Source organism: Triticum aestivum, chromosome 7B (assembly GCF_018294505.1).
Source record: "Triticum aestivum cultivar Chinese Spring chromosome 7B, IWGSC CS RefSeq v2.1, whole genome shotgun sequence".
NCBI classification, from domain to species: Eukaryota; Viridiplantae; Streptophyta; class Magnoliopsida; order Poales; family Poaceae; genus Triticum; species Triticum aestivum.
In genome coordinates, this window is record NC_057813.1 from 351064343 (window position 1) to 351089792 (window position 25450).

Consider the following 25450-nt stretch of genomic DNA (forward strand, 5'->3'; position numbering starts at 1 on the left):
GGGCGCGACTAGGGTTATGGTTTGGGTGGGGGGGTGGGTTGGGCTGCGGGGCTTGGGGCGGCGCTATATAAGGGGCCGACCGGGCGGAGTCCTGGCCGAAAACGGCCCGAAGTCGGTTTGACTTTTTTTAAAACAATTCCGACGTGCAGAAAAAGAGAGGAAAGAATTACTAAACGGACTCCAAAAATTCCGAAATAAATTTTCCCCGTCCTCTAAAAATATGCCGGACAAGGTGAAAATTTATTTGGGCCTAAAATGCAATTTTGAAAAACTTGTATTTTCCTAATTCAAATAAAATAGTGATAAAACTCCAAATAAAAATCTTATTTGATTTTAATATTAAATCTCCAATATTTCTTTAGTTTGGGAAAGTCATTTTATTACCTCTCTTTTATTTTTATAAAAGAAATATACAAAGATAGAATAATTAAAATAAAATGATCCTATTTTCAAAATTTTGAGAAAACTCAAATATGAAAATAACGAAATCCTCAACTCTCTCCGTGGGTCCTTGAGTTGCGTAGAATTTCTAGGATCAGGCCAAAATGCAATAAAATATGATATGCAATGATGATCTAATGTATAACATTCCAAATTGAAAATTTGGGATGTTACAAAGATACCCCCCTTAAGATGAATCTCACCCTCGAGATTCAGGTTGGCTAGAAAAGGTGAGGGTGGTCCTTCCGCAGGTCTTCCTCTCGCTCCTAGGTGGCTTCGTCCTCGGTATGGTGGCTCCACTAAACTTTGCAGAACTTGATAACCTTGCTGCGTGTGACTCGGCTGGCAAAGTCGAGAATCTTGACTGGCTTCTCCTCATAGGTCAAATCGCTATTCAACCGAATCGCTTCCAGTGGCACTGTATCTCTCAGAGGCATATCGGCCATCTCTGTGTGGCACTTCTTCAACTGGGAAACATGGAACACATCATGAACTCCTGACAATCCTTCGGGCAGTTCCAACTTGTAAGCAACTTCTCCCATACGCTCCAAAACTTTGTATGGTCCCACAAAACATGGTGCTAACTTTCCCTTAACTCCAAAATGCTTAACTCCTCGAAGTGGGGACACACGAAGACAAACTCTATCTTCGACTTCGTAAACTGTCTCCTTACGTTTAGAACCCGCATAACTCTTCTGCCCGGACTGGGCTACTTTGAGTCTATCACGAATCAGCTTAACCTTCTCTTCAGACTCTTTAATCAAATCTGGTCCAAACAACTGACGGTCTCCAACTTCATCCCACAACAACGGTGTCATGCACCTCCTTCCGTACAAAGCTTTGAAAGGGGCCATCTTCAAACTGGATTGATAATGGTTGTTGTAAGAGAACTCTACATATGGCAAATTGTCGTCCCAACTAGATCCATAATCTAGCGCACAAGCTCTCAACATGTCCTCCAGAATCTGATTGACTCTCTCGGTCTGTCCATCTGTCTGTGGATGAAAGGTTGTACTAAATTCTAGCCCGGTACCCAAAGTTTCGTGCAACTGATTCTAGAACTTTGAGGTAAAATAGGTTCCTCTATCTGATACAATGGTCCTCAGAACTCCATGCAGACATACGGTCCTGGTCATGTATATCTTTGCCAACTTAGCGCTGGTATAAGTGGTCTTCACTCGGATGAAATGAGCTACCTTCGTCAAATGATCAACTACAATCCATATCGAGTCATAGCCTGAACGAGTCCTGGGCAATCCCATGATAAAATCCATGCCTAGCTTATCCCACTTCCATTTGGGTATCGGCAATGGCTGTAGCAATCCTGCTGGCTTCCGATGCTCTGCCTTTACTCTCTGACATACATCACAAACTGCTACACACTCTGCAATATCCTTCTTCATTCCGGTCCACCAGAAACTGTCCTTCAAATCCAGATACATCTTTGTATTTCCTGGGTGAATCGAATACGGCGAATCACGGGCCTCCTGCAGAATCAACTTCCTGATGTCTGGGTCATTAGGCACATAAACGCAGTCCTCAAACCATAAGGTATCGTGCTCATCCTCACGAAATCCCTTAGCTTTTCCTTTGCTCATCTTCTCCTTTATCTCGGCAATCTCCTTGTCGGATTCTGAGCTTCTCTGATCTTATCCATCAAGGTAGACTGAATCCCTAATGCTGCTACATAGCTGATGTCTACTACACAACCTTCTTCTTGTAGACGTTGTTGGGCCTGCAAGTGCACAGGTTTGTAGGACAGTAGCAAATTTCCCTCAAGTGGATGACCTAAGGTTTATCAATCCGTAGGAGGCGTAGGATGAAGATGGTCTCTCTCAAACAACCCTGCAACCAAATAACAAAGAGTCTCTTGTGTCCCCAACACACCCAATACAATGGTAATTTGTATAGGTCCACTAGTTCGGCGAAGAGATGGTGATACAAGTGCAAAATAGATAGTAGATAAAGGTTTTTGTAATACAAAATTATAAAAACATCAAGGTAACAAGTGGTAAAAGTGAGCGTAAACGGTATTGCAATGGTAGGAAACAAGGCATAGGGTTCATACTTTCACTAGTGCAAGTTCCCTCAACAATAATAACATAGATAGATCATATAACAATCCCTCAACATGCAACAAAGAGTCACTCCAAAGCCACTAATAGCGGAGAACAAACGTAGAGATTATGGTAGAGTACGAAACCACCTCAAAGTTATTCTTTCGGATCGATCTATAAAAGAGTTCATACTAGAATAACACCTTAAGACACAAATCAACCAAAACCCTAATGTCACCTAGATGCTCCTTTGTCACCTCAAGTATCCGTGGGCATGATTATACGATATGCATCACACAATCTCAGATTCATGTATTCAACCAGCACAAAGTACTTCAAAGAGTGCCCAAAGTTTCTACCAGGAAGTCAAGAACATGTGCCAACCCCTATGCATAGGTTCATGGGTGGAACCCGCAAGTTGGTCACCAAAACATACATCAAGAGGCACATGATATCCCATTGTCACCACAAATAAGCACGGCAAGACATACACCACGTGTTCTCATAAAAGACTCAATCCGATAAGATAACTTCAAAGGGGAAAACTCAATTCGTCACAAGAGAGTAGAGGGGGAGAAACATCATAAGATCCAACTACAATAGCAATGCTCGGGATACATCAAGATCGTGGCATAGAGGGAACACGAGAGAGAACACGAGAGAGAGAGAGAGATCAAACACATAGCTACTGGTACATACCCTCAGCCCCGAGGGTGAACTACTCCCTCCTCATCATGGATAGCGCCGCGATGATGAAAATGGCCACCAGTGAAGGATCCCGACCCCTGGCAGGGTGCCGGAAAGGGCTCCCAAGAGGTTTTGGTGGCTACAGAGGCTTGCGGCGGCAGAACTCCCGATCTATCTTCTCCTTGGATGTTTTTAGGGTACGTGGGACTATATAGGCGAAAGAAGTCGGTCGGGGGGTGCTCGAGGGGTCCACGAGACAGGGGGCGCGCCCAGTAGGGGGGGGCACCCTCCTATCTCGTGGGCTCCTCGAGGATCTTCTGACTTCATCTCCAAGCCTCCAGGTGATAATCTTCCAAAAAATCACGATGCCGAAGGTTTCATTCCGTTTGGACTCCGTTTGATATTCCTTTTCTTCGAAATACCGAAACAGACAATAAAACAGCAATATGGGTTGGGCCTCCGGTTAATAGGTTAGTCCCAAAAGTAATATAAAAGTGTATAATAAAGCCCATAATCATTCAAAACACATAGTAATATAGCATGAATGCTTCATAAATTATAGATACGTTGGAGACGTATCAGCACCCCCAAGCTTAATTCCTACTCGTCCTCGAGTAGGTAAATGATAAAAGAAAGAATTTATGAAGTGTGAATGCTAGCAGGTGCACAAGTTTGATCAATGATAATTTCAATCACCTTTACTAGCATCATTATATGTCATAACAGTAGTTCATCTCATAAAACTTCTCACGATAAAGTAACAAGCTATTCACAAGTCAAAGCATAGACCATAAACTTTCTTGAAAGCTAGCAAACTTCATTCTTAGTCATCAAAACAATTGCAATTCATCTTATTTTCAGGAATAGCAAACTCCACATACTCAACTATCATATAGTCTTCCACAATTGCTAACACTCACGCAATACTTGTGGTTACGAAGTTTTAATCAGACACAGAGAAAGATTGGGGCTTATAATGTTGCCTCCAAACGTATTCACCTTTGGGTGATGTCAACAATAATAGTTCATGCTAATGTACATCCAATTGGATATATATATCAAGATCACTCTAACACAAAGTTCTTGCCAAAGGATAAAATGAAAAAGGGAAAGGTGAAGATCACCTTGACTCTTGCATAAAGTAAAAGACATAAAGTAAAAGATAGGCCCTTCGCAGAGGGAAGCAGAGATTGTCATGCGCTTTTAGGGTTGGATACACAAAATCTTAATGCAAAAGAACGTCACTTTATATTGCCCTTTGTATGTGGACCTTTATTATGCAGTCCGTCGCTTTTATTGCTTCCAGAACAAGTTCGTACAAAGCTTATTTTCTCCGCACTAATAAGTCATGCATATTTAGAGAGAAATTTTATTGCTTACACCGATGACAACTTACTTGAAGGATCTTTCTCAATCCATAGGTAGGTATGGTGGACTCTCATGGCAAAACTGGGTTTAAGGATATTTGGAAGCACAAGTAGTATCTGTACTTAGTGCTAGGAATTTTTGGCTAGCAAGAGGGGGAAAGGCAAGCTCAACATGTTTGAATGATCCATGACAATATACTTTAACTGAGATGCGAGAAAACATAACCCATTACGTTGTCTTCCTTTTCCAACATCAACTCTTTAGCATGTCATACTTAATGAGTGGTCACAATTATAAAAGATGTCTATGATAATATATTTATACGTGAAATCTCTCTTCCTTCAATATTCTTTCATGAATTGTTCAAATGACTAATACAATGCTTGCTAACCTTCAATAAATTTACAACCTCTACTTCTGAGATGTGAAGTCATTAATTCCCATGGGATAAGCAAATGAGGCATATATAATTTCAGATTTATGACATTCAACTCATTCAACCATTTACTCATAGGATATAAGTGAAGCACACGAGTAAATGAAAACTACTCCAAAAAGATATAAGTGAAGATCAATGAGTAGCAAAATAATTATGTAGCTATATGAAGACTCTCTCTCATTAAAGAATTTCAGATCTTGGCATTGTGTTCAAGCAGAAAGCAAAGCAAAACAAAATTATATTGCAAGGATAGCACAACTCATGTGAAGAATCAAAAACTTAGGCTCAACCGATACTAACCGATAATTGTTTGAAGAAGAAAGGTGGGATGCCTACCGGGGCATCCCCAAGCTTAGATGCTTGAGACTTCTTGAAATATTTTCTTGGGATGCCTTGGGCATCCCCAAGCTTGAGATTTTATGTCTCCTTAATTCCTCTCATATCATGATTTCGGTTTTTATCAAAAGCTTCATTGACAACAAACTCAACAAGAACTCGTGAGATAGGTTAGTATAAACCAATGCAAAACCATAACATCTTCTACTATAACAAATCACTAACATTATTATTCAACATTGAATACTAAATGTCTCTGCATATTTAATACTCCTATCCTCAAATAGAATCATTAAACAAGCAAACATATGCAAACATTGCAACCATAACAGCAATCTGTCAAAACTGTACAGTCTATAAAGAATGCAAGAGTATCAATACTTCCCTGACTCCAAAAATTATGAACTAAAATTCCCACTGTAATAAATTTATCAGCGCTAAATATGCAAATAGATTCAACGTTAGATCATTCTCTGACTTTTGTAGGGAATTTTTGCAACAGCGGTAAACTTTCTGTTTTCAAACAGCAACATGTATACTAGCAAAATAAGCATGGCAAAGGCTATCCTTGACTTTTTTATTGAAACTAAAGATGCAAAAAATTATTTTAACTAACATAAAGCAAAAACTAGCAAAATAAAATGACGCTCCAAGCAAAACACATATCATGTGGTGAATAAAATATAGCTCCAAGTAAAGTTACCGATGAACAAAGACGAAAGAGGGGATGCCTTCCGGGGCATCCCCAAGTTTAGTTGCTTGGTTGTCCTTGAATATTACCATGGGGTGCCTTGGGAATACCCAAACTTAGGCTCTTTCCACTCCTTATTCCATAATCCATCGAATCTTTTACCCAAAACTTGAAAACTTCAACCACACAAAACTCAAAACAAAACTCGTAAGCTCCATTAGTGTAAGAAAATAAATCACCACTTAGGTACTGTAATGAACTCATTATAAATTCATATTGGTGTAAAACCTACTGTATTCCAACTTCTCTATGGTTCATACCCTTACATACTAGCCACAGATTGATCAAAATAAGCAAACACCACAATGAAAACAGAATCTGTCAAGAACAGAACAGTCTGTAGTAGTATGTATCAAACGTATACTTCTGGAACCCCAAAAATTATGAAATAAATTTCTGGACCTGAAGAATTTGTATATTAATCATCTGCAAAAAGAATCAACCTAAAGTCACTCTCCAGTAAAAAATGGAATCTATTCTCGTGAGCGCTAAAGTTTCTGTTTTCTACAGCAAGATCACATAAACTTCACCCAAGTCTTCCCAAAGGTTCTACTTGGCACTTTATTGAAACAAAAGCTATAAAAATGATTATTACAGTAGAATAATCATGTGGACACACAAAAACAGTAAGGATAAATATTGGTTTGTCTCCCAACTAGAGCTTCTCTTTAATGCCTTTTTAGCTAGGCATGATGACGGCAATGATGCTCACATAAAAGATAAGAATTGAAACATAAAGAGAGCATCATGAAGAATATGACTAGCACATTTAAGTCTAACCCACTTCCTATGCATAGGGATTTTGTGAGCAAACAACTTATGGGAACAATAATGAACTAGCATAGGAAGGTAAAACAAGCATAGCTTCAAAATTTTCAACACATAGGGAGGAAACTTGACATTATTGCAATTCCTACAAGCATATATTCCTCCCTCATAATAATTTTCAGTAGCATCATGAATGAATTCAACAATATAACCAGCACCTAAAGCATTCTTTTCATCATCTACAAGCATAGAAAATTTACTACTCTCCACATAAGAAAATTTATTCTCATCAATAGTAGTGGGAGCAAACTCAACAAAATAGTTATCATGTGAGGCATAATCCAATTGAAAACTAAAATCATGATGACAAGTTTCATTGTTATCATTATTCTTAATAGCATACAAGTCATCACAATAATCATCATAGATAGCAACTTTGTTCTCATAATCAATTGGAACCTCTTCCAAAATAGTGGAATCATCACTAAATAAAGTTGACACTCTTCCAAATCCACTTTCATGTCCATCACAATAAGATTCAACATCCTGCAAAATAGTGGGATCACTACTTCCTAAAGTTGACACTCTTCCAAACACACTTTCATCAATATAATCATCATAAATAGGAGGCATGCTTTCATCATAATAAATATTCTCATCAAAACTTGGGGGACTAAAAATATCATATTCATCAAACATAGCATCCCCAAGCTTGTGGCTTTTCATATCATGGATATTCAAGGAATTCATACTAACAACATTGCAATCATGCTCATCATACAAAGATTTAGTGCCAAACATTCTATAGATTTCTTCTTCTAGCACTTGAGCACAATTTTCCTTTTCATCATACTCACGAAAGATATTAAAAAGACGAAGCGTATGAGACAAACTTAACTCCATTTTTTTGTAGTTTTCTTTTATAAACTAAACTAGTGATAAAACAAGAAACAAAAAGACTCGATTGCAAGATCTAAAGATATACCTTCAAGAACTCACCTCCCCGGCAACGGCGCCAGAAAAGAGCTTAGTTGACAGGGTGTGAGTGAGTGCCCTTTACCTAGCCTGCCCGGTAACGGCGCTAGAAAAGAGCTTGATGTGTACTACACAACCTTTTTCTTGTAGACGTTGTTGGGCCTGCAAGTGCATAGGTTTGTAGGACAGTAGCAAATTTCCCTCAAGTGGATAACCTAAGGTTTATCAATCCGTAGGAGGCGTAGGATGAAGATGGTCTCTCTCAAACAACCTTGCAACCAAATAACAAAGAGTCTCTTGTGTCCCCAACACACCCAATACAATGGTAATTTGTATAGGTGCACTAGTTCGGCGAAGAGATGGTGATACAAGTGCAAAATAGATAGTAGATAAAGGTTTTTGTAATATAAAATTATAAAAACAGCAAGGTAACAAATGGTAAAAGTGAGCGTAAACGGTATTGCAATGGTAGGAAACAAGGCCTAGGGTTCATACTTTCACTAGTGCAAGTTCCCTCAACAATAATAACATAGATAGATCATATAACAATCCCTCAACATGCAACAAAGAGTAACTCCAAAGCCACTAATAGCGGAGAACAAACATAGAGATTATGGTAGAGTACGAAACCACCTCAAAGTTATTCTTTCGGATCGATCTATAAAAGAGTTCGTACTAGAATAACACCTTAAGACACAAACCAACCAAAACCCTAATGTCACCTAGATGCTCCATTGTCACCTCAAGTATCCATGGGCATGATTATACGATATGCATCACACAATCTCAGATTCATGTATTCAACCAACACAAAGTACTTCAAAGAGTGCCCAAAGTTTCTACCAGAAAGTCAAGAACGTGTGCCAACAACTATGCATAGGTTCATGGGCGGAACCCGCAAGTTGGTCACCAAAACATACACCAAGAGGCACATGATATCCCATTGTCACCACACATAAGCACGACAAGACATACATCAAGTGTTCTCATAAAAGACTCAATCCGATAAGATAACTTCAAAGAGGAAAACTCAATTCATCACAAGAGTGTAGAGGGGGAGAAACATCATAAGATCCAACTACAATAGCAAAGCTTGGGGTACATCAAGATCGTGCCATAGAGGGAACACGAGACAGAACACGAGAGAGAGAGATCAAACACATAGCTACTAGTACATACCCTCAGCCCCGAGGGTGAACTACTCCCTCCTCGTCATGGATAGCACCGGGATGATGAAGATGACCACCGGTGAAGGATCCCCCCTCTGGCAGGGTGCTGGGAAGGGCTCCCGAGTGGTTTTTGGTGGCTATAGAGGCTTACGGCAGCGGAACTCCCAATCTATCTTCTCCGTGGAAGTTTTTAGGGTACGTGGGACTATATAGGCGAAAGAAGTTGGTCGGGGGGTGCTCGAGGGGTCCATGAGACAGGGGGGCGCGCCCAGCAGGGGGGGGTGCTCTCTTATCTCGTGGGCTCCTCGAGGATCTTCTGACTTCATCTCCAAGCCTCCAGGATGATAATCATCCAAAAAATCACGATGCCGAAGGTTTTATTCCGTTTGGACTCCGTTTGATATTCCTTTTCTTCGAAATACTGAAACAGGCAATAAAACAACAATATGGGCTGGGCCTCCGGTTAATAGGTTAGTCCCAAAAGTAATATAAAAGTGTATAATAAAGCCCATAATCATTCAAAACTCATAGTAATATAGCATGAATGCTTCATAAATTATAGATATGTTGGAGACTTATCAGTAGCCTTTCGGAACTATCTCCAAACATTGCTCGCAAAGATTTTCGGCTAACTCCTTGGGTAACTGTCCGGTCATGAGGGTGTTGACATGGCTCTTGCGGCTCAACGCATCGGCTACTATGTTAGCCTTTCCTGGGTGATACTGCAGCCTCATATCATAATCCTTAATGAGCTCCAACCATCACCTTTGCTTGAGATTCAACTCCTTTTGCGTGAAGATATACTTCAAACTCTTGTGATCTGTGTACACCTCACAATGGTTTCCGATAAGAAAATGGCTCCATGTCTTCAACGCATGCACTACGGCTGCTAACTACAAATCATCATAGCATAAGTCAACTCATGGTGTTTAAGCTGTCGTGAGGCATAAGATACAACTCTTCCCTCCTGCATAAGCACTACTCCAAGTCCTCGACATGAAGCATCGCAATATACTTCATAATCCTTGCGCTGGTCTGGTAGAATCAACACCGTTGATGGAACCAAACGTTTCTTCAACTCCTGGAAACTGGCCTCACATTCCTCAGTCCATTTGAATTTTGTGTCCTTCTTCAACAACTCCGTCATGGGTTTTGCAATCTTTGAGAAATTCTCAATGAACCTCCGGTAGTATCCCGCGAGTCCAAGAAAACTCCGAATCTCTCCAACTGATGTGGGTGCTTCCCAATTTGTCACAGTGACAACTTTGGTGGGGTCTACTGCTATTCCTTCTCTGGATATAACTTGTCCGAGGAATCCAACTTCCTTCAACCAAAACTCACACTTACTGAACTTGGCTTATAGCTGATGTTCTCTGAGCTTCCCAAGTACCAAATGCAAATGCTCCTTATGCTCCTCTTCGTTCTTCGAGTAGACCAAAATATCATCAATGAACACCACGACGAACTTATCCACAAACTCCATAAACACCTTGTTCATCATGATCATAAAGTAGGTAGGTGCGTTAGTCAGACCAAATGACATAACAATATACTCATATAGCCCGTACCTTGTGGTAAAAGCTATCTTAGGTATATCCTGCTCTCGAATCTTCAGCTGGTGGTATCCTGATCGCAGATCAATCTTGGAAAATATTTTAGCTCCTTGCAACTGGTCAAACACATCATTGATCATCGGCAGTGGGTACTTGTTCTTGATTGTCGCAGGTCGATCTTGGAAAATACTTTAGCTCCTTGCAACTGGTCAAACAGATCATTGATCATCGACAGTGGGTACTGGTTCTTGATTGTCACTTCATTCAACCGTCGATAATCAACAACCATCCTCAATGATCCATCATTCTTCTCCACTAGAAGCACTGGTGATCCCCATGGTGACGAACTTGGGCGAATATAGCCTTTATCCAGTAACTCCTTAATCTGCTTCTTAATTGCCTCCAAATCCTTTGTGGGCATCCTGTACGGTCTCTTAGATATTGGACCTATGCCTGGCAAAAGCTCAATCAAAAATTCAATGTCTCTATCAGGTGGCATGCCTGGCAACTCTTCTGGAAATACGTCAGGGAAATCCTTCACCACTGGTACTTCCTCCTGTACAACTCCTGATAAGGAATTCACTTGAGTCCTCTTCGGCACATGCCAGGAAACATACTTGATCCTTCTTCCTTCTAGGGTGGTGAGCAAAATCGACTTACTGGTTCCTTCAATGTTCCCTCCATACTTTGATAACCAATCCATGCCTAATATCACATCCAGTCCTTGCGACTCCAATACTATTAGGTCTGAGGGAAACACATAGTTACCAATCCTTAATGGTAATCGATCACACCATAGACTAGCCATATACTCAGCTCCTGGTGAGGTTACTAACATGGGTGACCTAAGGGCTTGGGTTGGCAGTTTATACTTATCCATAGATCCCCTTGATATGTATGAATGTGATGCACCAATATCAAAAAGAATGATTGTAGTAAATGAATTAACCAAGAACTTACCTATTACTGCATCTGGTTGCGCTTCAACCTCCTCCACGTTAACATGGTTCACCTGTCCCCTGTTGAAAGGGTTAGGCTTCTTCCCAGAGCTTCCATTGCCGTTTCCATTCTTAGCTTCAGGACATTCATTGGCATAATGTCCAGTCTTCTGGCACTTGTAGCAAGTAATGTGGCTCAGATCCTTCTTAGCTGGTGTTGATGGGTTGGTACGGTTCTGGTCGTTGCTTCCTCCATTCCCATTGCCATTCTCGAGGCCACTATGGTTGTGCAAACTCCCACCATTGTGATTGTGACCTCCATGGGTATGCTGAAAACGTCCTCCCGAGTTCGGGGTAAAACTAGGCTTCTGCTGAGCTCCAGAATTGTACTTCCCTTGTCCATACTTCCTCTTGTGGCTGTCAATCTGCTGCTGCTTCCCTTCAATCATGAGAGCTTTATCTACCAACTCCTGGTAGTTGTTGAAGGTTGCCACCATCAACTTCATGCTCAGCTCATCATTCAGTCCTTCCAGAAACTTCTCCTACTTAGCAGCATCCGTAGCAACGTCATCTGGGGCATAACGTGCTAGCTTACTAAAACCATCCACATACTGGCCAACTATACGTCCTCCTTGGCGCAAGTTGCGAAACTCACACTTCTTCATGGCCATAGCTCCTGCTGAAACATGGGCAGTACGAAAAGCTTGCTGAAACTGGTCCCATGTGACATTGTCGATTGGGTAAGTGGCTGTGAAATTCTCCCACCATGATGATCCATCAAGCTGATGTGCGGCAAAGCGCACTCTCTCTGCATCTGTGCATCCTGCAGTGGTTAACTCCCTTCCAATCTTGAGGAACCAATCATCTGCAACTATCGGCTCGATGCTACTAGAGAACACCGGTGGATTAAGCCTCAAGAAACGGGCTAAGTAATCAACAGGTGGTGGTGGTGGTGGGTTGTTGTTGTTGTTGTTGTTGTTCCTTGGTTCTGATTCTGAACTAGTATCTGCATCAATTCATTCTGCTGCTGGATCAACTGAGTGAGCTCCGATGGGAATGCAAATCCATTGTCACGTCTCAGAGGCATCTGAGGGTTTAGAAAAAGATGAGAAAATAGAATAGAATGAGGTCTAAAGAGAAAACACTACCCATATGCACATGAGACAAACACAAACATATCACTCCAATAAATTCAAACAAGGGCATACAACGGTCTAACTATCGTTACATAAGTGCTTGAACTATACTATATACATGGGGGAATACTACTACTGTTATGGTGGTCGACTAGAAAAATTGATCAGTCGAAGACTCCATGATATCTGCTCCAGCTTCATCAACTAAGTCATCATCGCTATCGTCGGGGTCCGAGTCGGTGTCGTAGATGATGATGTAGTTCTCCGGGCAAGTGGAATCGTCGTCATCTCCTCTTGGTGTGGGGTATCCCATGAATACTTTTAGCTTCTTCTTTAGGTGATCATTCTTCTTCACGAATGTCGTCATTTCCTCCTCATATCCATCGTGTGTATACTTGAGTTCTTCTTCCAGCTCGATAATCCTGGTCATTGCCTTCTTCAGATCTATCATTCCTCCATACATCTGGTTCTCCTGGTGTCGAATGTGTTGGTTTAACTCCTGGATGAAAGCTGCAACTGATCTATCCTTCCTGGTGCTGATCATCTCCCATTGCTCATCTCGGCGCCCACAAATCTGGAAGATAGTATCCTTGAGATCCTTATGGTACACTTCTCCAATGTGTCCCATGGTGATGTGGGCTGCCATGCTCTTTCCTAGACTCTAGGTTGTCCCATGGTGATATGGGCTCAGTGACGGGCATGAACATCCTTCCTGGAACTTGAACTTGAATCATCCAACGCTCCTCTTCTGGTAAAGTGGCGATGTAGGTCCCGGTGAAGCTTGGTACTCCGATGTTCAAGTATCTAGTGACTTCCTTCAAGTGGCGTCCAAAAGGTGTATCTTCATCTGGTTGCATGATATTGTTCCTTGCATCCTCCATCCTAAAAGAGTAGAAAAAGGAGAGGAGTCAGAAATGAGAAGAGCATAGTGATCTAGGGCTTTAGCTTAGTGGTCGTGTCCTACAGGCAACGTGTGCTCTGATACCATCTTGTAGCGACCAGACCTCAAACAGTCTGATCTCTGTGCATCAGTGTCATCCCTGGATCGGTAATGCTGACACACACAGTACTTGAAGGATTTATAACAGAGTAGCAATCACACACGTATTACATCGAATGTCTCAAAAGAGAACTTATTACAATAAATATGGCTTAAGGCCATCTAAATATGATAACAGGGGAAGGCTTGGAAGATAAAGCGAGTCCATCATCTCCAACGACATCACTGAGTGAAAGATCACAACCTAAGGCACCTTACTCGTCGTCTGAAAAGTCTGCAACATGAACGTTGTAGCTCGAAAACGGGTCAGCACATGGAATATGCTGGCAATGCAACACATAGAGAGTAATGAACAGAATAATGCTATCACTACATGCATATGTGGCTGGTGGAAAGCTCTATGGTTACAGTTTTGCATAAAGCCAGTTTTTCCCTACAACAAAGGAATAAATTTTATTTAACTATCATGGTGGTTGTTAAACATTGAGAAGGTAAACACCCTCTCAATCCCAATTAAGCATCATCATTAACCCAACAAATTAAATTTAAAAGTGATGAGATTCACATGATAATTCAAGAAACTAGATACTTAAAACGTCCATAACTGGGGACACGGCTAACCATGATTAGTTTGTACACTCTGCAGAGCTTTGCGCACTTTTCCCCGCAAGACTCGATCTCCTCTGTTGGATTTCTCGCACTACAAGGTGTTTGAGAAATGGATGACCAAGACACGGTCTTTCAGAAGCATTAACTCTTTACCATGGGTAGACAGTACCAACCTACATCACCTACATCTGCTAGCCTACCACTAAAAGAGGTAACGCAACATACTCAATTATGCTAGATCCCATAGCAGCTTGCGGCTGCACACGGAAGTTTCTAGCATGAAAAATCTTATGATCCCTTTGAGCCTGGGTGGTGGTCCATAGGAGAATCACACGGTACCCCAGGATTTCCAAAAAATATAGGCAACACTGGGTTCCCCAAGTGCCTCAATCCACCCAGATGTGAATTGAAGTTGCCACCTTAAGTTAACCATTAAATAAACACTCACATCTTTCATGGATACACTCTACCAATACACATCTAGAAGCATAGCATAGTAATATAAGCAAACGTAGAAGTAACTCCCAAAGGTTTGATAATAAAAAGGATAATAGGTACTACCTCATTTATTTCCCAAAACCCACATATTAATCAGATCCTAACCATGCAATTGTTTGAGGATTGATCTAATGCAATAAAACTGGGTAGTAAAGAGGTATGATCAATGTGTTACTTGCCTTGCTGATGATCCGTGAAACCTAGACACTCGTAGTAGCACGCTGCGCACTCTGGGTACTCTATCGCAAACAAACAAGCATACAATAAGCACTCATCTAAAGCACGAGTAAAACTCAAATAAGAGATCTAACCAGAAAGTTCAACTCAAGAACTCTGGTTTGCAAAAAGAATCAAATCAAACGAAGCAACAAAACTCAAACGGCGAATGAAACAAGATTCATTTACTAATCTGGACTTAAGTCACATTTTACAGTAGCAAAAACTTGTTTGAGGTGGTTAAATCGATAGAGGGTTTCGAGACGAAACTCTAGGCGCTTGAATCGGCTGATTCCGGTAAACGAGTGAAAAGATAAACTAAAACGAAAATCAGGGTAGAAATCACGGTCGAAAATAATCGTGGAAAACCCTGGAAAAAGAAAAAACTGACGAACAGGCTAACGAACGAACGTTCACTGTCGGCAGTTAAACAGTGAAAACCGTTCGTTAAAACAAATGAATGAAAGGGCATTCACTAAATAAATAAGCCAAAAAAAACTAAACCGATCTTATTAAAAAAACAACCTCGGGTTGTTAAAAAAATGGGCAGTTTTCCAAAGAAAACCGCCGGCGGCGGCGACGAGTCCGGCGGCTACCTCGGTGGACGATGGTGGCAGGCGGCATCTCCGACGAGGTGGCGAGGCGACGGCGGGACGGCGGGGCTCAGGCGGCGGCGGCGGCGAGGGGCGGCGGCGTCAGCGGGATCGGGAGGTGGCGCGGCGGCGGATCCAGCTGCGGCGGTGGGTGCAGCTAGGGTTAGGGTTTGGGCAGTGGGGTGGGCTGGGCTGCGGGGCTCGGGGTGGCGCTATATTAAGGGCCGGCAAGGCGGAGTCCTGGCCGAATACGGCCCGAAGTCGGTTTGACTTTAAAAAAAATTCCAACGTGTAGAAAAAGAAAGAAAAGAAATACTAAACAGACTCCAAAAATTCCGAAATAAAATTTCCCTGTCCTCTAAAAATACGCGGACGAGGTGAACATTTATTTGGGCCTAAAATTAAATTTTGAAAAATGCATATTTTTCCTAATTCAAATAAAATAGCGATAAAACTCTGAATAAAAATCTTATTTGATTGTAATATTAAATCTTATTTCTTTAGTTTGGGAAAGTCATTTTATTCCCTCTCTTTTATTTTTATAAAATAAATATACGAAGATAAAATAATTAAAATCAAACGATCCTATTTTCAAAAATGTGAGAAAACTCAAATATGAAAATAACGAAATCCCCAACTCTCTTCGTGGGTCCTTGAGTTGCGTAGAATTTCTAGGATCAAGAAAAAATGCAATAAAATATGATATGCAATGTTGATCTAATGTATAACATTCCAAATTGAAAATTTGGGATGTTACACAGTGGCTTCAGTATGAGCATGATGAGGTGCACGGGTATTTCCAGCCAAAGGATAAACATGAGCTGCAGCATGAACTCCTTCAATATGTTGAGTGAAACTTTGACGATCGATGTTGTGAAGAAAAATTGGCTCCTTGGGAGGTTCTGGGTATATGGCTTTGACAGACATATCCACCTCTGGCAGGAATATGAGATGGTTGTGTGCAGAGAGCTGTTAGTTAACAGCAGAGTGAAGCTTGATAAGACGCATTACCCATGGAGCATAAAACTTCAGACCAAATATATCAGAGCCAGATGCAGCAAGTTGTCAGATGAAGAAATCCTGAGCATTTAAGCTGATGCCATTGAGAATATAGAAAACCAATGTCTTCATTGAGCCTTCAAGCTTTGCTGCAGAAGAATGTCCTTTGATGGGCCATAGAGTTCGCCTGATAATGTGATAGATGGTGCGGGGCAGATACTCTAGGTCTTCAACAAAGAATTCGTTTGGATATTCAGCATCTTGTGGCAGTGGCTTCATCATGCTCGGCATTTGGCTCAGGCTTCTGGAATATGCTCTCTAAAGCATTGCGATGAAGCTGACAACCAGGTTCATAAAGTTCACCTGGAGTGGGCAGGCCAGTAAGCTCAATGATATCAAGAGCTTTGGCTTCATGGAGTACATTGCCAGACATCCACTCAAGGACTCAAGTTTTCGTATCCCTGTTGTAGCCACGAATGTGAAGAATAGCATACAATTGTAACAGAAGCTCTTCATTCCAATTTTCTTTGTCAGTCACAAACTGCAGAAGGCCAGCCTCTCTGAAGCAGTCTAGGGCTTCTTCCAAGCAGGGTAGTCCAGCAATGGCTTCGCAGTCTAGACACATATGAGGAAAAATGTGCCCTTGATTGTATAAGACATAGGAATAATAACTGCGCTGCTGATAGCTCCAGAACCAATCAGATGAAATTCTTGGCCTTGAATATGGGTTGTTGGCACTATCAAAGAAGGTGTTGTGTTCAATGAAGCCATTCACAATTAACGATCCTAACGAAGATGCAGTACTTGGAAACCTTGGCAGCCTTGGTTTTGGCTTCTAGACCTGAGGCCTGTGCTCCACATGATAATCAAACTGAGGTCCGGGAGCAAGCGGAGGAACCAGAATAGGCCATGGAACAATGACAAGCTCGCCTTGAGAAAATGCTTGCTCAATGATGTGAGGCCTTGGAGGCGGTAAAGGAGAAGTGGCATTGACATGGGCTTCAGACTGCACATTGGCTATAGGTGCATCATTGGTTTCACACCATATTCACTGTAGGTGCCACATTAGCTTCAGCCATGACAATGTCATTGACTTCAGTAGTGTTGTTGGTGGCCGCCTCAGTATTTTCAACCTCCACTTGAGGATCTGGAGGGTCGGGCACGGACTTGTTCTCCTCGAGAACAGCTTCTTGATTGGTGGGGTGTGTGATGACTCCTCTTCTTCTTCACTGTATTCTTGATGTTCTTCGGCTGATGCAGCCGCTATGTCTTCAATAGCCTTGGCTTCAGACTCAGAGACATTCACAGTTGGAGTGGCTTCAGGAAACACTTGACGTGCTACTGAGTTGGGTTGTACTTCTCCTTCTGGAACACTCGGCATAGCGACTTGTGGCCTTGGTCCTTTGCGAAGCCTACAGAATGCGGGCGACGCTTTTGGAGTGGGAGTTGGATGGACCACATAGTCATCATCATCAAGCACCGGAGTGGTGACTTGAGGTGGGGGAGTACTGGGTGAACTATGACTTGGAGTTTCTTGTTGGGGGCGATCAGCCCACGTTGCATCCTGAGCGATTAGCGTCAAGGGACGATCAATGCTGATGATTTCGATGTTCGTGAGAACAGACGATGATACAGTTTGGTGCTCGATCTGAGGAAGAAGTTCATCATCTTCTACATTGCCTTGAGGACCCATGTCTTCAGCTGCGGTGGGGTCAATAGCTGGAACTTCTTCAGCTTCAGGAGCCTTTGTGGAAGCAGGCTCGTGAAGTACTAGCTGACGTTCTTAGTGGGGAGATGCAGGACGAGCAACTGAGAGGGGCTCGACAAAAAGGGGCTTTGAGGGAGCAGCCCGATCCTTCTTCGAAGACTTTGTCTTCCCCTTCTTGGTCAGTGGTGCATCATCAGAGACATTTTTGTTCTTGTGTTTCCTGGCTTCAGCCTCGGCTGCTCTTGTCTTCTTTAGTTCAGAAGCAAGTATGGGGACCTTTGCATTGAGCCTGTCATGCTGGCAGGGAAGACTATGCGAGGTGCTTCTCGTCCTGACGCCTCAGCTTGGGTCATAGTTGGCTTCTTTTTGGCAGCCATCTTGGAGTCGATGCCTGGACGCCCAAGAGCCTTGCGCTTTTCAGCTTCATTGTGAGCCTGAACACATTTTACAGTGAGGAGTTTCATCCGCTCTCTTGAACCTTTTGCTTCTTCATGTTTCTTGCGAAATGCTTCCTTGAGATCATGGAGCAACTGCTTGAAGTTCTGAACATCAGTGGCACTGAGCTTCTTGAATTGAGCCTTTTCATAGTCAATCTTGTTTTTCAGCTCAACTATCTTCTGAGCTAGAGCTAGCTCATTTGCAATGGCACTGTGGAAAGAGACACTAATGCCAATAGGAAGTTGAAGATCATCAATACTGAGGTCCGGATTGGCAAACCACTCATCAATGAAGTTATTTAGGATGTCCACATCAAAGAGGGGCTATCGGCGTTCTAGGAACGGGGGTCCCCAGACTTGCCCACCTGTGGCCTGCAGCGTGGCTCAACCAGTGGCCCAGTACGGCCCGTCTTCATCAGCCAAACACTCAAGACCCTCGCGAGGGGCCAAGCCTCACGTGGCAGACGGTGCAAGGCCTCCTCAGCGGCGGCCTCATCAGGCAGGACAGCGAGGAGGCGGAGAGATCAAGGCAAGGGGTACCTCGCGAGGTGCCCATGACGCAAGCCATGACGATCAAGACCAGGCGGGCGCCATCCCGCGCAGTGTCCTCATTTCCTCTATGGTGCAAAGGGGGCAAGCGCAGGCGCGGAGTACCAGGGCATCAGACAAAGGTTTCCTTATCCGTGCAACGAGACCAAGACCAGCAGGACGGCAGGACAGAGGTCACTGTGGAGCCCAAGACAGCGTCACCACCAGCGTTTTTGGCAGGCGAAGACCACCTTTAGTCAGGATAGCTTGTACTAGATGTCCCCTTTCGAAATGGCCGTTGTTGGATCCCTTCCAGCTCAGTATTTGGGAAGAGGACCAAGGCCTCTATTAATAGGTTTAGCCACCACAGTAGAAGGAATCTCATCTAGAGGCATCTGATCTCACCCGAGGCGGATCGATTCCTCCCCAAGCACACCATCAAACACAAGAACACCTCTCCTCGTGAGGCTATTCTTCCCTTGTACTCTTCATCATCAGCCCAAGAGGCAATCCACCACACCACACACATGAGTAGGGTATTACACCACAACGGTGGCTCGAACTTGTATATATCTTGTGTCTCTTGTGCTGTTCTCCGTGCTAGCATAGAAATCACAGCGTGGTTGTGGGCGTGTTTCAGTAGGGAGAGATCTTCGTGTGCACCCCAGTGTTCGAACCTTAAGGGTTTTGACGAAACCCGATATCCGACATTTGGCGCGCCAGGTAGGGGTGTGCCGAAGTCTTCCTTCCGTCGATCTATGTTCACTGCTTTGTTGCATCCATGTACGGCGACCTGACGAACAACACCGACTGTTGGGCAGCGTGGCCAGCCGGCGCCACGCCGCCTGCCCAAGGTGACCTCAACCCCGCACCCCAGGCAGCCGGCGCACCGCAGAATGCTGTGGTGCACGGGCGACGCGGTCAAGCACTGCCTGCCCTTACTCCGCGGCAGGTGCGATCAGCCGCAAGGGCCTCAAGCCACGCCGTGGCCACAGCGCCACACACCCGACGGGAACAAGCGAACATGAGGGCCGCGCCCACTATGGCTCGGGAGCTGCTGCGGTGCAGGTTGTAGGAGGGAAACCGAGACGTGTTGCTGGAGCGCGTTGCCGAGCTCCTGGATGCCGTGGCCTCGGGGGCACCACCCTTCTGTTTCCATCTTCCACCCCAGGCCTCGGTCGGATCATGCAGCAGGCTTCTCCGCGCCCACGCGCCCTCAGGCATGCCCCAAGGCTTCATCAAACACCAGCTCAACCATCGGCGCTGGACACCAAGCCGCACCAGCACCACCTCCGATGAACGAGGGCATGTGCATCGCCGCTTACGGCCCGGGCGGGCCGCTGCCCTACCAACCTCAAGACGGCGCACTGGGACAAGCTACATGGAGCGTGGGGCACTACGGTGAGGTCTTCGATGCGGCGACCTTGGAGGTTTACGTGCCCCGCATGGTGGATTGGGAGTACGCACTGGAAGACGACCCTAGCTCGTTCCTCGGGTCAGGCTAGGAGGAAGAGACACCAGAAGCCGAGCCTTTTCAGGAGCCTCAAGGAAGCATCACCAAGCGCGCTGGCAGCAGCAGCTACCGGGTACCGCTAATTCCTCACGAGCAAGCTTATGCTAACCATGGGTCGCAGGAGGTTCAGGACACTACAGCGGAAGCCTGCCCCAGCTAAGCAGCCTCCCTTCCGCCAGGAGGAGCGCACCGGGGGCTGCAAGAGAGGGACCGGGAGCCAGGCCCCTCCCCACGGCGCGTGGAGCAAGGCAACCCCCGGAGGTAGGCCCTTTGTAGAGGAGGTGCTGCAAAGCCTACTCCCGATAAAGGACCCGTGGTCGCCGAGGGCGCCGCTGGCGTCCCCTTTGCCCCATTGGTGTCGTCCTTGGTCTCCGGCCGCCGTTGATGGTGGTCGAGGGTGGCGTAAGACGGGGCCCTCGTCTGGCGATATGAAGCAAGGCCCGGTGCCTGTGAAGAAGGCCCAGTGCCTGTGAAGCTCGCCGCCCGTGACACTCTCATGTAATAATGAGTTGGGGCTGTACACGCCCCGGAGTCTCCGGAGAGCCGCCCTCGGGCCTCGGGGGCTCCCTCCCATGCCCAGTGGCAGCACTTAGCTCCGCGCTAGTGGGAAGATGTCGAAGACTAGACTAGGTGCCGGACGCGGTCTTATGCTTTTCGCCTCCCTTTTTGTGGTCGAGCTTCCTTGCTTCGGATTTAAGTTGAAGTTGAATATGCATTTGCGTATGCGGGGGGGGGGGTGTCTTTTCTTGTTTGTGTGGTTTCTTGTGTTCTGGTTTCTGCCCTAGTTTGGAGTTCGCATTGGCTGCCTCCCCCTCGTGAGCCTCTCGTGGGCGGGGCTGGGTGAAGCGCATGTATGCTACGCGCATGCCGTACCACGGCCAGCACTCGCTCTCGCGTGGCCCTCAAGACCTGGTCAACAGGTCCCTCAGGGGACCCTTGGGGGCTCACGGCCTCGCGAGTCTACTCAGGATTTGTCCCGGCTAAAGGTAAACCACAACAACAAGCTCACCGCAGGGCTCATAGAATCATGTAGGCGCATGTTCAGCATCGTTCCTAAAAGCATATGGACGGCAATCTTTTTACATGAGGGGCTTTCCCTCCAAAAATGCTCTTACAACCTTCAGGGCCGTGCCCGAGATTTTGTATGCACGATAAATAGCAGGGAAACACAGGATCAGTCAGACATGTCACTCACTGCATCCTCCTGGTCGCCTCCAGACGCCTCGCTGGCGCCATGGTCATTGTCACTAGCATCACCATCACCATCACCAGTGCCACCGTCACCGCCGTCAACCATATCGCCACCATCCACCGCGACTAACACCCCGTCATCATCGGAATCGAAGGCCCTGACAAGCGCGTCCACGTTGTCTCGCCACGGATGGCCTCGGGCACCGGGGCGATAGCGGCGTCAAAATCAAAATGAGGGTCGATGTTCTGAAGAAGGCTGAAGACACGGGAGAATGCATGTCCAAGCAGGTTGCGGCTCCTCTCCTCAACGAGCTGGTTAGCTCTCTCGGAGCGGTTTTCCAAGCGCGTCACCACACCAGTGAAGAAAAGGAGATGACTGGCATAGTTGGTCACATGAGGATGCGGGGCGTTCTCATGATAGATGTTGCCCCGGGCTGCATTAGCCCTGTTCCTGAGGCTCTGGAGCATGGGGCCGTGCATGTGCTCCAATGTCTGCCGATGAAGTATTTCCTCTCTGTTCTGCTGCACAATGGACTCGGCGTCGGCAACCCGCTGTTGAAGAGGAGGCAGCTCGGCGCGGGCGGAGGCCAGCTCAATCTGCACCGAGATCAGGGCAGCTGCGATAGCCTCCACACACTGCTCCGCTTCAGTCAGTTTGGACCTAAGGGCGGCAGTCCTGCCCGCAGCTTCGGCTTCAACCATCTTCAGCTTCAAGTCATACCTGCTCACAAGATCTGCGCAAGCCCCTGCCGCGCGGCGGTCGACCTCCTCCTGGGTTCGAGCCTCGCGCGTGCCAACATCGTCCTCCGCCTGGGTAATCTAGCACTCCCTCGTCTCCAACCACTCGAGGTCCAGATTGCACTCAGCGGCCTCCAGCGTCATCGCTTCCTCACACCTCCAGAGCTCCTCCTCCTCGACAGGCGTCCCTTTTAGCGATGCAAGGGCGGCCCGACGCATCTCCACTTGCTTCTCCAGGGAGGCGCTCCAGGCTTGGAGCTCCCACGCGCGCTTCTCTGTGATCTCGCGATGATAATCTGCTTCCCGAGCCTCCTCCAGAGCCCGGGAGCAGGCCTCTCGCGAGGCCACAAGGGACGCCTCGGCCTTCATGTTGTCAAGCTTGCGCTGGTGGCGCGCGAGGTTGATGGCCCCCTTTAGCTTGAGTCGCTCCTCGATCAGCCATAGGCCCTCGGCCTCAAGGCGCGCATCCACATACTCAAGCTCTCCACCAAGCTGGCCCATCGCATCCTTCGCCTTCTGGAGGAACTCGTGGCGAACGACACTTCATTCGCGCGCAAGCTTGAGCACGCTGTCGATGTCACCCTCCGCCGTCGGTGCTGTCAGCGGGCCCTGAAGCGGTTCGCTCCCTCTCGGCAGGGGGCTGGTGGCTAGCACCCCCATGATTGCTGGCCGGGCCCTACAAGGGACCCGGACCGGCGTAGGCTCATCCCTTGAAGAATAGCCAAGGATCGATGCCAACCATTTGCCGTCCACGACCAGAGGAGGAACCCTGGGCAAGCTGATTGCTCTACAGGAAGGGTTGCGGAGCAAAGGCAGCAAGGGCACAGGCTCAAGACACCCTACGGGCAGGCTTGCTTCTCTGACTGACCCTGCATCAGGGGCAGCATGTAGGCTCGGGGCGCTCAAGGCCAGCGATGAAGGCAAGGCCGGAGGAGGTTGCTTCTTGGGAGACTCCACAGTCTTGGCAGGAGGGATCATGAAGAGTCATAGTCAGGAAAGGGAGCAGCGATTGAAGAATTACAAGAATGAGGTAGTTACTCATCTACGACGAAGTACTTCCTATGCTTCAGCGGTAGGAAGGTGCGACCACTGCAACTCGAAGACTCCTTCCTCTTGCCGAGAACGGCGAAGTCCATGCGGAACCGACCCAGGCGCTCAACATGAGGACCAACGTGTGGCGCGGATGGAGAAGCACCCAGGCGGCCAACCTCAGTCGCGCCAAGCTGGGAGGAGCAATCAGGCACCACCTCCTGATGGCCTGTCGAGGCCTCGGGAGCTCCGGCCTCAGGAGCCGCAGTCTGCGTCCCCCCATCGACAACCGCCTCAGGGTGGGCTTCACGATCTTCGGAGGATGACGCTTCGGGAACCCTATGCGGCATCGGTGCCACGACACCCGAGCCTCCAGCCTCAAGCGATGCTTGCCTCCCTACACCCATTCTTGGGGCAAGATTGGTGCTGGCGGTGAGGAAGGGAGCCACGGTGACAGATTTCTCGCGAGGCCCCGCAAGGCCGGCCGGACACAACCCCCATTCATCGAAGAGAGGCATCTGTCCCGCGAACTCAGCCCTATTCGAGAAGAGATATAGGAGGCTACCCTCGTGCCGTATATCGCCCGGCGAGGGGTTGCCACTCAAGACCTGAAGCACCGTCCTCAGCGTTTCGGGTGCAAGTTCCGTCTTCTGACGCCTCATGCGGTCCCGGTCGCCGGTCAGGGCCCACATCGGTTGGGAATGGCGTTGGAGAGGAGCAATGCGATGCTGGAGGAACTCCTTCACCACCCGGGGTGCAGTCATGCCGAGATCTCTCAACCTCCTCAGTCGATACCAGACAAAGGAGAGCCGGGGGCTCACGAGTCTCTCATGGCCCCAGCCGGGATTGGGGACAGCCGGCAACGACGAAGGCGGGAGCAGGGGGCTGAGCACTCCGACATCCACATACAACCACCGCATCTGGAACCCACTCATGGACGGCGGGAGGTCAAAATCGATCCCTGAGGCGGCCGTCTCTGCCACGGCCTGGAAGCTCACACACCCCAAGAACTTCAAGGGGTTGGTCAGGCGCAACAAGAAGAAGTGGCGCAAGAGGGCGACAGAAGGAGCAATTCCCACCATGGCTTCGCAAAAAAGGCGAAGACGGCAAGAAGGGTAACGGATTGAGGATCAAGATGCATCACATGGATCTGATAATGCGAGAGCACTGCATTGAAGAAGACAGAGAAAGGGGGAACCAGACCAGCCCATAGGGTGTCGACGAAGAATCGAACCTTAGTGAATGTCCTATCAATGGAGGCGTGAGACACAGGCCAGGCCATCATCTTTCTGCACTCATTGAAGCTGGAAGCGAGTGTAGGGCAGACCTTGCCCAGGGCCTCAAAGCTGAGCACCAGTGACCAGCCAACGGCGGGCTCGATTGTCGCGGACGAACTAGTTGAGGACAGAGGCTTCTTCCCCTTCTCCTTGCTAGTTGGCGCCATGGCAATGGTGGGGGCAGAGCTCAAGTCAAATTGGGAGAGGAAGCTGAGATTCGAGGAAGAAGGGGGAATAGGAAGCGCGCCACTGGCGAGGAGGAAATAATTGTGTAAGGCGCCATGGCCGCCTAGCCAGGCAGATATTGGGGCAGCATGGGGAAGCGGAGATGCCCACGTCCAATCAGTCGCCTTGCGTTGACCAAGGCCATAGGCTGTGGGGGCCCGCAGCGCTCCGCACTTGCCCTTTGGCTTCGCTGCTAAGCCAAGTCCAAGCGCGCCTTGGGCCTGGGGGCTACTGTCAGCGTCTTGGGAACGGGGGTCCCCAGACTTGCCTG